General features: G+C 40.2%; 1 protein-coding gene across 5 annotated transcripts in view; it reads right to left on the bottom strand.

The window, feature by feature from the left end:
* Nucleotides 1-16,006, bottom strand: part of LOC131685958 (tumor necrosis factor alpha-induced protein 8-like protein) — a 54,379-nt gene extending 38,373 nt beyond the window's left edge. The window contains exons 1-3 of one of the 5 annotated variants that reach the window (XM_058969998.1): nt 15,902-16,003; nt 15,718-15,837; nt 14,925-15,162 (exon numbers count right to left, since the gene is read on the bottom strand). The gene's annotated coding sequence lies outside the window, so the exon portion shown is untranslated. Of the gene's footprint in view, nt 1-14,924; nt 15,838-15,862 lie in introns of all 5 variants that reach the window. The other 4 variants (XM_058969995.1, XM_058969994.1, XM_058969996.1 and 1 more) reach the window with 4 other exon arrangements.
* Nucleotides 16,007-16,234: the final 228 nt, after the last annotated feature.

Below are 16,234 nucleotides of genomic sequence, written 5' to 3'. Positions count from 1 at the left end.
AAGCGCATGGGTGTAGATAGGCGCCGATTTCCAATCACACCCACTGTATCAGCGTCTAATATAAAGTCCAGCTATACGTTGGATTCTGTATAAATGCATTTTATTTGGAAATCAGTGAATGTGGGAGGAGAAAGTAGGATAAGCACGATGAGTTTCATTCTGAAAGAAAGTCAGAGAGGGTGTTTATTTTCGGCAATGTAAAGGAAATAACAGTGACCAGATGTGTTCGGTGTTTGCCGATCGGTAGACCTAAGAACTATTAATCGTAGGAGTAATTCTCAGTAAACAGATGAATGGTTTGATTGTTGAGAATGTGTATCTGAACTGTTTATCAAAACTTGCTTAATTGTTAAATATTCAACAGAGTACACCGCCACCTAAAGAGACTATGTTCCATTGGGAATTGTAATTCAGACAGTTGAAATGAATTTTTAATGGAATATATCAACTATACACTGATAGAATATATTCGTAAATCGCTAGGAATTAGTTTCGTACAGAAAGTTTTCATAATATATACGAATTTTTTGTACATATGATGAATCGTTCGTAGTTCTATTGAAACACTTTTATTTTTTATTATGAGTTTTTCGTGAAAACCACGAAACGACTTTCGTTGGCATATTACGAAACAGCTTCGTTCGGCAAACGAATTGTTCGCTGCTATATACGAATATCTTTATAATATTTACGAGCACCATTCGTCAAACTGTCAACGTCAAAAGAGCTTCCATAGAGGTAGAATATGGAGTCATTGTTGCTATACGTCAGATAATTGTTGATCATCACGACGGTCTCGGTCTGACTATTTAGTAGCCGTATCCATGTCCGCCGGTTTCAGGAAGATTTTCTGAACCTCTTTCGCTTCTAGTTGATCCAGAATCCGGAGCAGTACGGATTCAGTTGAGCCATCGCGAACTGCTCGTTGGTTTTGTATGAATAAGTTTGAGTTTTTCTCAGCCGGATCAATGTCAAAATGATATGCTATTAAATACGAAAACTTCTCTTAGATGAACGAAATTAATTCGTGCGACCAACGAGAATGTTCGTAATATACAGAAACATTTATTAAAATAAACAACACATTTCGTTTCATTCACGCAAAATAATGTCGTAAACGACAACATTCGTGCAATGTACTCTAAATAAGTAAAATTTACGAAAACTTTCGTTCATCAAGCGGCTATTTCTTCGTACCACACTAAAATCGATTTGGCCACATCGATTTTATTAAATTAAAAAAAAAAATCGATGTTGTCAAACATCGATCCTAAAAGATCGACTGAAAACAAAAAGAGGCTAGTATATACGAAAAATTTTCTAAGATAAACGAAATGAATTCGTGCGACCATCGAACCATCGAAATTGTTCATCATATACATAAACTGTTATTGAAATAAACGAATCATTTCGTTTCATTCACGAATATTATCAACGATAACATTCCTGCAATGTACACCGAATGTGAAATTTACGGAAACTTTCGTTCATCATGCGGCCATTACTTCACACCACAATCTTTCTAGTCCTCGATAGAGGTGAGCAGGTTGAAATAAAATCGATTTTGCTAGATCGGTCCTTTTAGTTAGTTGAAAATTCGTTATTGTCAAAGCATAATATCGATTGAAAAAATAATATGCTAATAAATACGAAAACTTTCCTAAGATGAACGTAATAAATTCGTGTGAGCAATGAAATCGCTCGTAATATACATAAACGTTTATTAAAATAAACGAAACATTTCGTTTCATTCACGAAAAATGGTGTCGTTATCGACGATAACATTCGTGCAATGCAAACTAAATAAGTAAAATTTACGAAAACTTTCGTTCATCAAGCGGTCATTTCTTCGTACTACAGTAAAATCGATTTGGCCACATCGATTTTTTGAAATTTAAAAAATCGATGTTGTCAAACATCGATCCCAAAAGATCGACTGAAAACAATAAGAGGCTAATAATTATGAAAACTTTTCTAAAATAAACGAAATGTATTGGTGCGACCAACGAATTTGTTCGTAATATATAAAAACGTTTATTAAAATAAACAAAACATTTCGTTTCATTCACGAAAAATAATGTTGTTATCAACGATAACATTCGTGCAGTGTACATTAAATGTGTACAATTTACGAAAACTTTCGTTCACCAAGCGGCCATTCTTGTTCATGAAATGAACGAAACCTACTATTTATAATGCACGAAAATACTTCGTTGCAGAAAACGACGAATGAATTCGTGCATTGCACGATCGATTTCATTATATTTACGAATTTATATTATCATTTAGTATAATCATCAGACCCTATGGTTGAATAATATTTTGGTTGTTTTCGTGCCTTGAAGTCAAAGGGCAAGGAAAACGCGGTCGTAATAAAATAAAATTAGAATCATATTCAATAAAAATAATGTTTTTGTGACTGCAAATTTACATGAATTATGAAAATATATCAAAAGTTGTTAGAAAAACTTTACTGAAAGCTTCCATCCACACAATATACACAAAAAATGCGTCTTTAAATGATACATATTAGATTGTTTCTGGTACCGTATCCCTCAGCACCGGTAGTACCGGTAAAATACCGGTACTGAAATGTTTTCATAAAAAACACCGGCTGTGGCAAAATATTACTCTGTTATAGCTATCAATAAACTAATTTCTACTGCTTTGTTGCTTATCCACTGCACGAATAGTACAGTATCGTGCCTCCGGCTGAACAGTGAGATCAGAAACCACAGAAAGCCTCTACTACGAGAATTAGCATTGCGACTGACTTTAAACAAATTCATATTAGACCAAAGGTGCGCTTGGTGGAACAGTTCCTGAAGGTGATAACAGCGATAGTCCTCACAGAAGGCTAATACAACAACGTTTGAACCAAGATTACCGTGTATATGGATGATGATGAAATCAAGGTACGTCAATTTGCACCGCGCATTAACTTGGAGTTCCTTAGAGGAATCATATCAAAATAAGGAGAATTGTAATCCATTAGATGAGAAAAAAATTTCCCATGTATTTTCAATAGTTCATGTTGTAAGAATACAGATGAAACATATTCCTTTTTACCTAGCTTTGGATTCAAATCGCGTATAATCGAACAACGCTGATCACAAACTCAGTTCAGATCCCTACGTTCCCTATTTGGATTGAGGCTAGGTATTAAGTCTGTCAGGACTGGGCTAGAATAACTGAGCACTACACTACCAGAAGTAAACGTTCGTGCAGTGCTTCTGGTGGACCGTACTTTGGATCACAAAGATCCCACTTTTCGATACAACCGATAAAACTGTCGAAACGCACAGTCCCAGTATGGCGAAGGGACAACGCTGCCGCGGGTCTTCACCTGATTTTAGTAATTGATCTCCTTTTCGGCGCGGTAAAGCCCTTTTATTTTCCTGTACCCCCCGAAAACCATCCCCACTCTCTATCGATGATTCTTCGTAGCATATAGTGTTGCAGGCGAAAACGTTGTTTACAAACATGTATGGGTTGGTGCCCCGATAAAAAAGTTTAGCTGGTTTTTAGATCGGATTGGTTGCATGCGTAACCTTTACATTGTATATTACTTTTCATCAAATAAACAAAAAATGTAAATAAACTATCTGACACATAATATAAACAATTGAGTAAATAAATAATGTAAATAAATAAATAAATAACAAGGAACAAATAAATAAGCAAATAAATAAATAAAGAAATAACGAGCGAATAAATAAATACTGACGGGCACCAACCGAAAACTGCTAAACATGAAATAAACATCCTTCAAACATGTAAACACAGAAGCTATGACATTTATCTCACATTTGGACATTTACTGCCAATATTTACAAATATATACAAATTTCTAGGGATCTATATTAAGCTGGCCCAGTGACCACGTGAAGATGAAACGTAGGTTTGCGGGTGTCACCTAAGTGCAGTATCAGCACCCACGCAATCAGAACCCATATCATTCAACACGTGTGGCCAAGCAGAAAGATTAGTTTCGTAGAGCAACCTGAAACACATGGTTGAAAGTGACAGCGCGGAATTTAAGATCCTCGTGTATGCATATGGAAAAAGACAATATAGAGGTAAGGCTGCATGAGCTGTCATCGTGTACCCTAGTGAGAAAATTGCAAAATTCATGTCGCAATTCAGAGAAGTAAAATCCGTTACACTTGACACTTGGAGTCTTCCTGAATATTTCTGATTGTGGTGAAGATGCGGTCGAAGGACATTTTCCCTCCTACTTGACTATACAATTCAAATACAACAGACTAAAATTAAACAAAACATTTACGAGCACAGAGGCAATTTTTATTTTGATGCATGCTTGGGCCTTCCTGTATAAGTATTTTGGTTTTTACCATACCATTCAGGAAAAAAATGGAAAGAAATTCGTTATCGGTACAATTTAGAAACATTAAATTTAATTACATGCAGTTTCGAAACGATTTTTTATTGAATAGCATTTATAAAGTCCATTTAATATTAAATTATTGTTTGATTCACTACTTCTGGTGCAGAAAAGGCTCTGGCATCGCATGGTAAAATTTTAATCTCTGGCACAATACGACGGGAGGTTGGGGTTTTGGGACATTTAACCCTCCGGAAGTCGTGCAGTGCACTGAGTGCACAATATTGTAAAATTAAGGCGCAATTGTCTTAGAGCTGCGGGCGGTCCCCTAAATGTAGATAATAGTGCGACTGCCGGAGAATTAATGAAAAATGTAGTTTCGAGAATAAATGTTTAAAAATATAATGTTTATGAATTTTACCGACAACGTATTTACTTCTTTTTTGTACCTGCCGATTTCCCACGTTCACCAAGGTACAGTTAATAAATATTGATTGAAGAGTAATAGATATATACAAAGTGTTTTCCTAATGGTTTACAATCACTTGAGGGGTGATCATTTTTAGAGAAAAAATCGTTCTACATATATCATCAAATCTCAATAGCTATTGAACTTTTTTTGTAAATGACTAGTTTGAATATCAATATGTAACTCAAAACTTATATGTACTTTGTATTGTAGTTCTTTGAGTTCCATTTGGAACCTGATTTTTTTTCTACTGAATAAAGATCTCATATCTGGCAGTTAATGAAATTAAATAACCTATTAGCAGAGTCAGGAGTTTTATAGTGATTTTATAAGGTTTTCGTTGGTGGTGAGCTTCAAAACGCTCAATAATTCGTTTTTCAGCATCATATTCCTAACTCTTCACAGGCGGTGGTTAGTTATCTTCGTCTGCGTCTCTTATGATCAATTTTATATGATTATTCGTTAACAGTACCATCTTTGAAAATGAACAACCTTTGTTATTGGCATAGTTTTTTCCGAATTTATTTTATTGAAAGAAAATAGTAGTTTTTATTTTATTATTCTGAAAATTACACATTTTTGTCGTTGTAATTTTTAATATTCGCTGAATTCATGGCATTGTAAGGGAACACGTATCCTTTGGGCGACGCCAATCGAATTTCTTGGTTTGTTTAGTGTTTATTTGACCAACTAGGGAACTAATTCATAGTGCACTTAATGTGCATGGGGAATACGCATGGTCTTGTCTGAGTGAAATGATGGCTGTCGATTCATGTATGATAATTCGTGAAAAGGATCGAAAATCAGTTACCGATTGGTCGGTGTTAAGTCAGACCGAACTATGTGACATTATATCGATTTCGAGAAAAACCATGTTAGCCATTTTCCATCATGGGCATAGTAATATTATAGCTTGATTTCGTTTGCATTACACGAAATTACAGGATCAATTAATGTATTTGGTTGCATCAAGTTATGTGTGTTTTTTAAAATAATGAGTCCACTGTGACGTACGCTTATTTAAATCTCTTGTATTGCATCTAATAAATGAATGATGCGAGGAACACTAATATGCTTACACATGGATTTGTTTATTTTCAGTACATGAAACACAAGCTCGATATCAAGGCGCAAAACCACGTGCCAAAACCCAGAGCCAAAAAGTAGGAAAAAAAATCTGTGAGTCAAAACTTGCGGCGAGGGAGTGGCTCAATCCCACATTCCAAACTAGGAGGGAAAGGTGGAATTTATTTGAAACACTTGTTTATACTCGATTAATTATACTTATGTTACGAAATCTTCAATTGAATTGAATCTTAAGTATTAGCATATCTATTTAGACAAATGTCAAAAAATAATACAATCGTTCACATGCCGTTTGATTCTATCAAAACTAAGTAGTAACACTGCCGACAGCCGTCAGAGAATTTTCAAATTAATTCAACAAACGATAACTCCATCATAATATCCCGGCAACCGGCTGCCTAGAGCAATAAACACATGATAACTCTTCCGAGAGTTGCACAAATCGTGTCACTTTTCAAAGTGAATCCAGATTTGTGTCACTCTTTACACAAGTTGTGTGCCATACAATCCGAGAATGAGTGTACGTCATAATATCCGGGACATTATGGCGCACATCCGCTTTCGGATGTTATCACGCACTGTCGTTTTCGGATTTTTTTTTTGTCTCAATGGACTCACTGTGACGCACTTATGCGTCATATAATCCGGAATAATATGACGCACTCATTGTTTGGGATATTTAGACGCACACGTACTACGTCATAAAGTCCGAGATCCTACAGTTCTCTAACAAAGGAAAGCAAGTCGCTTCTTAAAATGCTCAGCATCTATCGACAACGATGATTATTTTGTCATTGCCTTTTCATGAACGTAAATTCAAAATGCAAATGTCCTAAGTTTCTTGCATCTTTTCGATCAGCACAAACAGCTTGCATATTCATGAAGTCAAGCCACTATAACTGAACGGGATAGTTTTTAGAGACCATTAATATTTTTATCAAATAATCCACAAAAAATGGAATTTTGGCTGCTTAGTATTTAATTTCGACCATTTTTTTTTATTTTTCTTTTGGGAAGTAATAATATTGGGCATGAAATTGCTTGAAGGTATGCAATTTACATAACTTTTTCGTTTGAAACCAATGATTCTACTGATCAAAGTTACCCTGACAGCAAAGATTGAAAATTTAATACAGAATTATTTTATCTTTATAATAAAACGAAATAAATCACCAAACATCTACTTGATTTCAAGAAAATTATTCGAAAAATAAAAAAAAACCTGATGAATGTTCCCCCGTTTTATGTTACTCATAAGACTAACCTAGCAAATATGCTTCATATCCCTAATATATTCCCGAAATGTCATTGGAAAGCTGAGAATTGTGTCCTAACATCTTTTAGTTATCTGTATTAAATGACAGTATATAAGGAAATAGTTCAAAGTTGGTTTTTTGGAGGTTTTCATCTATTTTTCTTGTGCAAAATTCCATCGAGTTGAATTTCAATATTTCGAACAATTTTGCAATCCTTGTGTACTTCCCTGCGTAGGATTCTGATTGATATCTTCTCGAGATTCTAGTGAAAAACTGAAAACACTTCAAAACTATATTGGAATCTTACTCACAATTTTGATTCAATATTTTTCAGGATTCTCATGAAGTCTTTCTAAGGATTCTAATGGTATGCTACTGGAATCCTTGGGATTCTGCTGGTATCCTTAGTACGATTTTGAAGGAAAGCTTCTCAATACTGTGAGAGACTTTGAGAGATTCCTATCAATATTAAAATATCTTGATAAATATGATTTGTCCAAGAGTTTGATAGAATGATAGTTGTTGCCTTGTGATGAAAATCCAGCTCTAAATTCTAATGACATTTTTTTCCGACATTATGGTAAAGTAGAAAAACATAAAAATGACATAATTCTATCCAAATCCTGAGAAGGATTACGCAAAAATTCAGAGGAGTATTTCCCGAGCAGGCTTCTATCAGAATTTAAAGCTGGACTTCGTCAAGTTGCTAAGCAGAACAGCAGAACTTATAATCCTTGCCAAGATTCCATCGGAGGAAACCAGAAACAGTCTAGAGAGACTGAATTCAAAAAGAATTTATTTTTTATTCCCTTGGCTATCGCCTGACACGCCGGTTTTTCCAAAATTCGAGAATTTGGCAAAATGGTTGAGTTTTAAACAAACTTTCACATGTTTTAGTTTTGCCTTGTTTTGTAAAAATGCAAAATTGAGCAAAAAAAGCTTGTGTCAGCGGTTCGTTTTTTCTGAACATTTCCCAAATTGTTCTAAGTTGATTGATACATTAGTGTCTGAGATATCCTACCAACCAGTTGCAAAACCACTTTTGGGAAACCCTGTTCAAAGCTCCTAGAAAACCAAACTAATACGTATTCTTTTAAAACCTTTTAGGGGTGTATTCGCAACATTTTTTTTAGTAGAAAAATGCAAAAAATCGATTTTTCCACATTTATAGAGGACCCCCTTAATATCAATATAGGGTATCGATCCCATTTCCACCTTACCTATAAGACCCGATTAGTAAGTCCACTATCACTTCAAATAACAGGTGCTGCACGCGATTTCAGCTTTCAATTCACCCAAAAAAGAAAATTACGCATTCGTGGATCAATCATAAGTTGAGTAATTATTGAATTGGTACTCATCCCCCCAGGTTTAAAAAAGACCTTTTCTGATGTGTAGTTTAAAACTCGCTGGCAATCGTATGGATAAAAACCTGTTTTAATCCACCTATAGGTGCAATTGTGCCTTTCTCATTTCTCCAAACTATGATTTAATAACTGGTTCGTACAATATAACATTATGGAAATGTCTTTCATTCTTATTACACTTGGTAAGTATATATAAGAGCACCTTTTTGCATTCATCGAGGTATCGGTTTGAATCGGAGTTTTCTATGTGATCGCACTCCACAACCCGTAACTCCGGAGCTGGAAGTCGGATGGAGATGGAATTTAATATCAGTTTCCGGGGACGCAACACCTTTCATTTGAGACTAAGTTGATCAAATCGGTCTAGCCATTTTCGAAAAACCTATATAACCGTTATTCTGAATTTGGATGCTTCCGGATCCGTCGATGGTGGCCAGTGTGGCCAAAGAGACTTTGAATGACTGTTGGTGACCTAGATCTACAAATTCAACAGTTGTGTTTATATTTTGGAAAAAAATCACCTCACCAATTCATCGCAGAATTCGTTAGAATCGGGATTTGCTGCGTGATCGTACGTATCACCCTGTAATTCAGGAACCAGAACTCGGATCCACACAAAATTCAACAGCAGCTGATGGACCTTTCATTTAAAATCAAGTTTGTCAAAATCGGTTCAGAAAATTCCGAGAAACCGATGTGGACAAATCAACAAATTTTGTTTTGTAACCATACTCTTCAACTCGTAATCCGGAACAAGATGTCGGTTGAAAATGAAATTCAATAGCAACCTATGGGAATATTATACCTTTCATTTGAATCTTAGTTTGTAAAAATCGGTTCAGCCATCTCCAAGAAACCGATGTGGACATTTTGTTAACAAATCCGCACATACACACATACATACATACATACATACATACATACATACATACATACATTCATACATACATACATACATACATACATACATACATACATACATACATACATACATACATACATACATACATACATACATACATACATACATACTACAAACGGCGTCCAGCTTACTGGTGGAAACAGACGCTTAGTACGTTACGCGCTGCTTGTCTCAGAGCCAGAAGGCGGGCCCAAAGAGCAAGGTCGGAACCAGATAGAGAAGAGCATAAGGCATCGTTTCGGGAAGCTAGGGCCGCTATAAAACGGGAGATCAGACTTAGCAAGTCAGAGTGCCACAAGGAGCTATGCCGAGAAGTAGACGCCAATCCCTGGAGTGACGCATACCGAGTCGTGATGGCGAAAATGAAGGGTCCGACGACGCCAGCCGAAATGTGTCCGAGCAAGCTGAAGATAATCGTCGAGGGTCTTTTCCCGAAGCACGATCCGACTATATGGCCACCGTCACCGCACGGCGAGGAAGAAGGAACAAACATGGATCGGCAAGTGACTAACGACGAGCTAGTAGAAGCATCGAAGCGCCTAAAACCAAAGAAAGCCCCTGGTCCGGATGGAATACCAAACGTGGTACTGAAAGCTGCGATCCTGGCATATCCGGACATGTTCAGGATAGTGATGCAGAAGTGCCTAAATGAAGGCAACTTCCCCGAAATGTGGAAGGTCCAGAAGCTGGTGTTGCTGCCGAAGCCAGGGAAGCCACCTGGCGACCCGACCTCGTACAGACCCATATGCCTGCTGGATACACTCGGAAAACTCCTGGAAAGGATCATTCTTAACAGGTTGACGAAATGCACGGAAGGTGAGCGCGGACTGTCCAAGATGCAGTTTGGTTTCCGCAAAGGAGCATCGACAGTGGATGCAATTCGGATAGTGCTCGAGAGTGCCGAGAAGTCATCTAAACAGAAGCGAAGAGGAGATCGATACTGCGCTGTGGTCACGATAGATGTGAAGAACGCGTTCAACAGTGCCAGCTGGGAAGCCATCGCTGCAGCGCTGCATAGAATGAGGGTTCCCGACTATCTGTGCCAGATCCTGAAGAGCTACTTTCAGAGCAGAGTGCTACTGTACGAGACGAGCGAAGGACAGAAGTCATTGCGTGTCACAGCGGGCGTTCCTCAGGACTCCATTCTCGGTCCAACCCTTTGGAACGGGATGTACGATGGGGTGTTAACGCTGCAGCTGCCTAGGAAAGTGAAAATCGTAGGTTTCGCGGACGACGTGTCACTAACGGTGATGGGTGAGACACTTGAAGAAGTGGAGGTGTCGGTGACGGAGACAATAGACGCGATCGAGAGCTGGATGAACGGGGTCAAGCTACAAATAGCTCACCACAAGACGGAGGTGTTGTTGGTCAGTAACTGCAGATCGGTCCAACGGATGCAGATCGACGTCGGAGGGCACGTGATTGCATCGAAACGTGCATTGAAGCAATTGGGAGTTATAATCGACGACCGGTTGAGCTTCAACAACCACGTTGATTACGCCTGTGAAAAGTCGGCGAAGGCAACGAACGCAATAGCGAGAATCATGCCAAACGTCGGCGGTCCGAGAAGCAGCACGAGACGTCTGCTATCTACTGTTTCGTCATCGATACTCCGATATGGGGTTCCTGCCTGGAGTGCTGCGCTGAAAACCAAGCGGAACCGTGAAAAGCTAAACAGGACATTCCGACTGATGGCCGTACGAGTCGCGAGTGCCTACAGAACAATATCGTCGGAGGCAGTATGCGTTATCGCCGGGATGATCCCCATCTGCATTACCCTGGCGGAGGACGTGGAATGCTATCAGCGGAGAAATGCACGTAACGCCAGGAGACAGGTTCGAGCGGACTCGTTGGCTAAATGGCAACAGGAGTGGGACAACGCGGAGAAAGGAAGGTGGACCCACCGACTCATCCCAAATGTATCGGCCTGGGTACATAGGAAGCATGGAGAGGTGAACTTCCATTTGACGCAGTTTTTGTCCGGGCACGGATGCTTCCGGAAGTACTTGCATCGGTTTGGACATGCTTCGTCACCCCTTTGCCCGGGTTGTGCGACCGTGCAGGAGACACCGGAACACGTGGTCTTCGAATGCCCTAGATTCGAAGAAGTTCGTAGGGGTATACCTGGTATGACAGCGGACAATATCGTCGAAGAGATGTGCCGTGACGAACATACCTGGGACGCTGTCAACAGAGTGGTCTCGAGCATACTCTCCGAGTTGCAGAGGAAGTGGCGTAGAGACCAACAAGAAACCGCAAATCGGGTTTCAAGAGAAATTCCGCCGCCGGGGAACTCTCCAACTGTGTAGACTAGGTCCACCGCCGGGGACCAGTTGAGTAGTGCGTGATGTAGCACCGAGTTGGGTCGTCGGGGCGCCTGGGAACCGGACGTCAAGCTTCACCGGAATCGCTGAACCGACCTCGACATCCTTCCGGGTAGCTCGTGAGTAGGCTATATCCACCGCCGGGGATTGGACCGAGTAGACCGCGTCGCAGAGCTAACAGTGGGTCGTTGGGGCGCCGGTGAACCGGAAGTTACGCTCCAACCGGAATCGCCGGATAGACCTCAGCACCTACTGTATGGCCCGTTGAGTAGGCTAGATCCACCGCCGGGGACTAGATTGAGTAGATCGGGCGAAACGGAACGAGAGGAAGACAAAGAGCTCATGAAATTGTGGTGCTAAAACAAAAGAAGAATCGGTACCGGGGGAGTCTCCTTCGCCGGGGAACTCTCCGTCGGCGTAAGCTAGATCCACCGCCGGGGACTAGACTGAGTAGACCGCGACGAAATACCACCAGTCGCAGGTCGTCGGGGCATCAGCGAACCGGACGCTCTGCTCCACCGGAATCGCCGAACTGACCTCGACATCTGGTTGGTTGGCTCGGTTTAGGGAGAACTTCTCTCGCCGGGGAATTCTCCGTCGGAGTAGGCTAGGTCCATCGTCGGGGACTAGACCGAGTAGTTCGCGAACAAGTCTGGTGCTCAAAGAGTAAACGGCGTTGAATGGTGCGAGAAGGGAGTTGCGGTGCTAACCGGCACAAGCGAGCCGCAGGGCTCGGTGAATTAGACAGTCAGAAGTTTGCCGCTCAGACTGTACTCGTAGGGGAGGAGTACTAAGCCTCGACTCACAGCCAGCTTTCCGACTGCCATGCAGAGCTTGCCAGTCTGTGTGGATGGTAGAGAATTGGTGGTGTGTAGAGGAGTGCGGCTGTCACCCTACGGAAGAAACGAACTAGTAAGTAGTTGAATTAGAGTGTGTGCTATGCACATAAAAACCCCTCCCCGAAGTAATGCCGTAAGGTAGTGCCGGAGAGGAATCAGGTTCTGGGCAAGAGCAGTGGTTTTTAGCGGGTCGGGTGATGGCAGCCCAAACCCGTTCCCTGACAATGGGGTTTTTGCACATTTTTCCTCACTCAGGGTTTTTCTGAAAATTTTTTTACTGCTCTCAAAAAAAAAACAAAAAAAAACATACATACATACATACATACATACATACATACATACATACATACATACATACATACATACATACATACATACATACATACATACATACATACATACATACATACATACATACATACATACATACATACATACATACATACATACATACATACATACATACATACATACATACATACATACATACATACATACATACATACATACATACATACATACATACACATATACATACACACATACATACACACAGATATTTCGCGATCTCGGCGAACTGAGTCGAATGTTATATGAGACTCGGCCCTCCGGGCCTCGGTTAGAAAATCGGTTTTTGAAGCAATTGCATAACCTTTCTATATGAGAAAGGCAAAAGAATAATATTTAATTAGCTTAATAAGCATGAGTTCAATGTTATCTTCATGTGATTATAATTTGGAAAGGTTGGTGGAATGGGTTTGAACGTGTAGGGAATGGGGAGTTAGTAGAGTGGGAGTGGAGGATGCGTCAGAAATCCTTCATCTTATTTCGGTATACGGGATGGATGAAGGAAATGCGGGCGTGAGTGTGGTCCAAGGGGAGGGGAGTGATGAAGGAGGGAGGTGTAAGGGCAAGACGGGGGGGGGGGGGGGGCGGCGACGCAATACTCAACTGCATATTTTGCCTTCCATTTGAGACTTGGTTTGAGAAAATCGGTTCAGTCATCACCGAAGAACCGATGTGACTTTAATTGTGGAATATGCCCGGAATTCCGGACTTCCGGAATCGTCGATAGTGGACAATATATTCAAAGAATGTTTGATTGGCAATCAGTGATCTAGATCTGCGATTAGAAGTTATTTGGTGACCATTTCAATAGTTTTTAGCCTCTGAGGTATTACGATTGTACCGATTTATATGGGAAATTCCAGTGTATCCTTACTAACACCCCTGTAACTCCGGAAGCAAGAGTCAGAACCGAATGAAATTCAGCAGCAGTCAATGACATTACTGTATCTTTCATTTGAAATCAAGTTTGTAAAAATCGGTAGAGAATTCGTTGGGGAATGGGTGTGATATTAGCTTAGGAACTTGGCGGGTTCCCCGGGGGCGTCATGAACCGTCATAGGTGGCCAATGTGGTCAAAGCTACTTTAATTGATCATTAGTGATCCAGACCCACAAACTAGAGTAATGTTACATCAATTTTAATATGTTTTACATCATTTGAACATCATGGTGGTACCAGTTCATATGGGAATTTGCTGTGTGACCGCACTCTTCAACCCGTAACTCCGGAACCGGAAGTCGGATCAACTAAAAATTCAATAGCAGCTTATGAGAGCGTTATACCTTTCAGATGAAACTAAGTTTGTGAAAATCGGTTCAGCCATCTCTGAGAAAATTGTGAGTTTAAATGACACACACACACACATACACACACATACATACACACACAGACATTTGCCGATCTCGACGAACTGAATCGAATGGTGTATGACACTCGGCCCTCCGGGCCTCGGTTAAAAAGTCCATTTTTACAGTGATTGCATAGCCTTTCTTTATATGAGAAAGTCAAAAAAAATACAAATAGGAAAATTACCCTATTTCTGTATTTTCCTTTCTGTCCTTTATTTCTTTTCCCGCTTCTACTTAATATTAAAGGGTCCACATTCAGGTTCAATGCTAGCACAATTCCTCCAGACATTTGATAGCGGATGCGTAGAAGTAAAAACTTCCTGATCAAGGACGAAAAGTAGCAGCTGCTGGTTTTGACGGTTTTGAATAAAGAAGAAGAAGAAGAAGAAAGAAACAAGTTGGCAGGTACATGCAGAAGGGAAATGGCATTCTAGAATGTTTTCCCCCGATCGGAAGGACCTTCCCGCCGTTACAATATATTATTATGTTCTACTGCACACATTTTTCTCCCCTTTTCCCCTTGCATATCGCATACGTTGGAACCAACTGTCAAACGAAACACGAGAGACGAAGAATAATGAAGAGAATAGGAAAAGAGAGCAATAATGCCTCAACTCACCAGTGGTTGTGTCCCTTTGGCGGCCTGGTCGCGTGCTACGCTCTGGAGTCGATGTCCTTCACTCTTCTTTGTTGACACCTCGGGGCATTTTCCCAGTGGTTAAACCTCCCATCGGGGATCGATGAAAAGGCAATAATCTATCCTCTACCCGCTAGAGTTTTGCTTCACTTTGACAATACCGAATCGAAAATTAGGTTTCAAGCGCTATAACCTACATTCCTTTTCACATAGCAAATAGCTGTAAAGAAAGGTTTCAAAGTTTATCACTTCATTGCTGTTTTATCAGTAATAGCAGTGACGAATCATCTATGGACACTCTTTTGTTGGCTGTTATCTGAATTCGTTCTACACACTATGCATTAGTCACTCCTCAAGCAGCGGTCAGCATTACTTCGTTTAATCACAACAACTGGGAGTGAAGTGATTTCACACTCATCATCGCTAATATCTCATTGGCTGTTAGTAAGACAACCTGCACTCGAATACCACTGTTTGGCTTTTAATGCACTTCTCGTTGCCACTGTTACGACAATAACAAATAAATCATTTTCCTCATTGTGCGAGAAGTCAAAAGTGAATGCACTAAACACAAACAAAAGAAGGAAACTTTGATAAACACCGTAGATACTAGGCAGTTTTCGCGTGTACTGACGGCGAAGTGTCTACGCGACTCACAGTCAAACTCATAACACTGAAAAGATTTGTGCTATTTCCAGGCAGTCATCATCTCTAGTCGCACACTGCGTGTATCAAACTCTTCATTCATTCGCCTAAATTCAATTAAATTACAAACCGTCGCAAGCGCAACAGATCTACGATGCGAAAGAAAAACCGCCAACACCGATGCTAGGTTGCAGCAACTGGTGTTGTTTTCCACGTTGGATCGAAGTAGCCAAAACAAAAATGGGCATATCTACAAGTGCAACCAATAAGCTTACATCTTTTTTCTTTTGCAAATTATAGCTAGGTATATATACCATGTAGTGGTCACTCCTGAGTATACACAGTGGGTATTCCCACAGTCTCGATTTTTGCGACGGAAAGAAAGCAATCTACACGTCCATACCGCGGTATCGTATCTAATTGACTGAATTTGGTCTGCTCTCGTATCCAGCCGCACAGCTGTTGCACTCTCTTCTGTTCAAACCGGTGCTTATGTTCTCACATTTCCCCTGATCGGTGTGTCCAACTGCGAGAAGCAGGCTCTGCGAGAGATAGGTGCGACTGGAGGGTGGCTGGTGCTTACTGTTCAATCAGTGGTCAATTGAGAATAACGACCAGCAAACGGTTTGTAAGGTAATACAGGGTGA

Source organism: Topomyia yanbarensis, chromosome 2 (genome assembly GCF_030247195.1).
Source record: "Topomyia yanbarensis strain Yona2022 chromosome 2, ASM3024719v1, whole genome shotgun sequence".
In the NCBI taxonomy this organism is placed as follows: Eukaryota; Metazoa; Arthropoda; class Insecta; order Diptera; family Culicidae; genus Topomyia; species Topomyia yanbarensis.
Note: the sequence above shows the minus strand (reverse complement) of the source record. Positions and strands in the feature narration are given on the sequence as shown.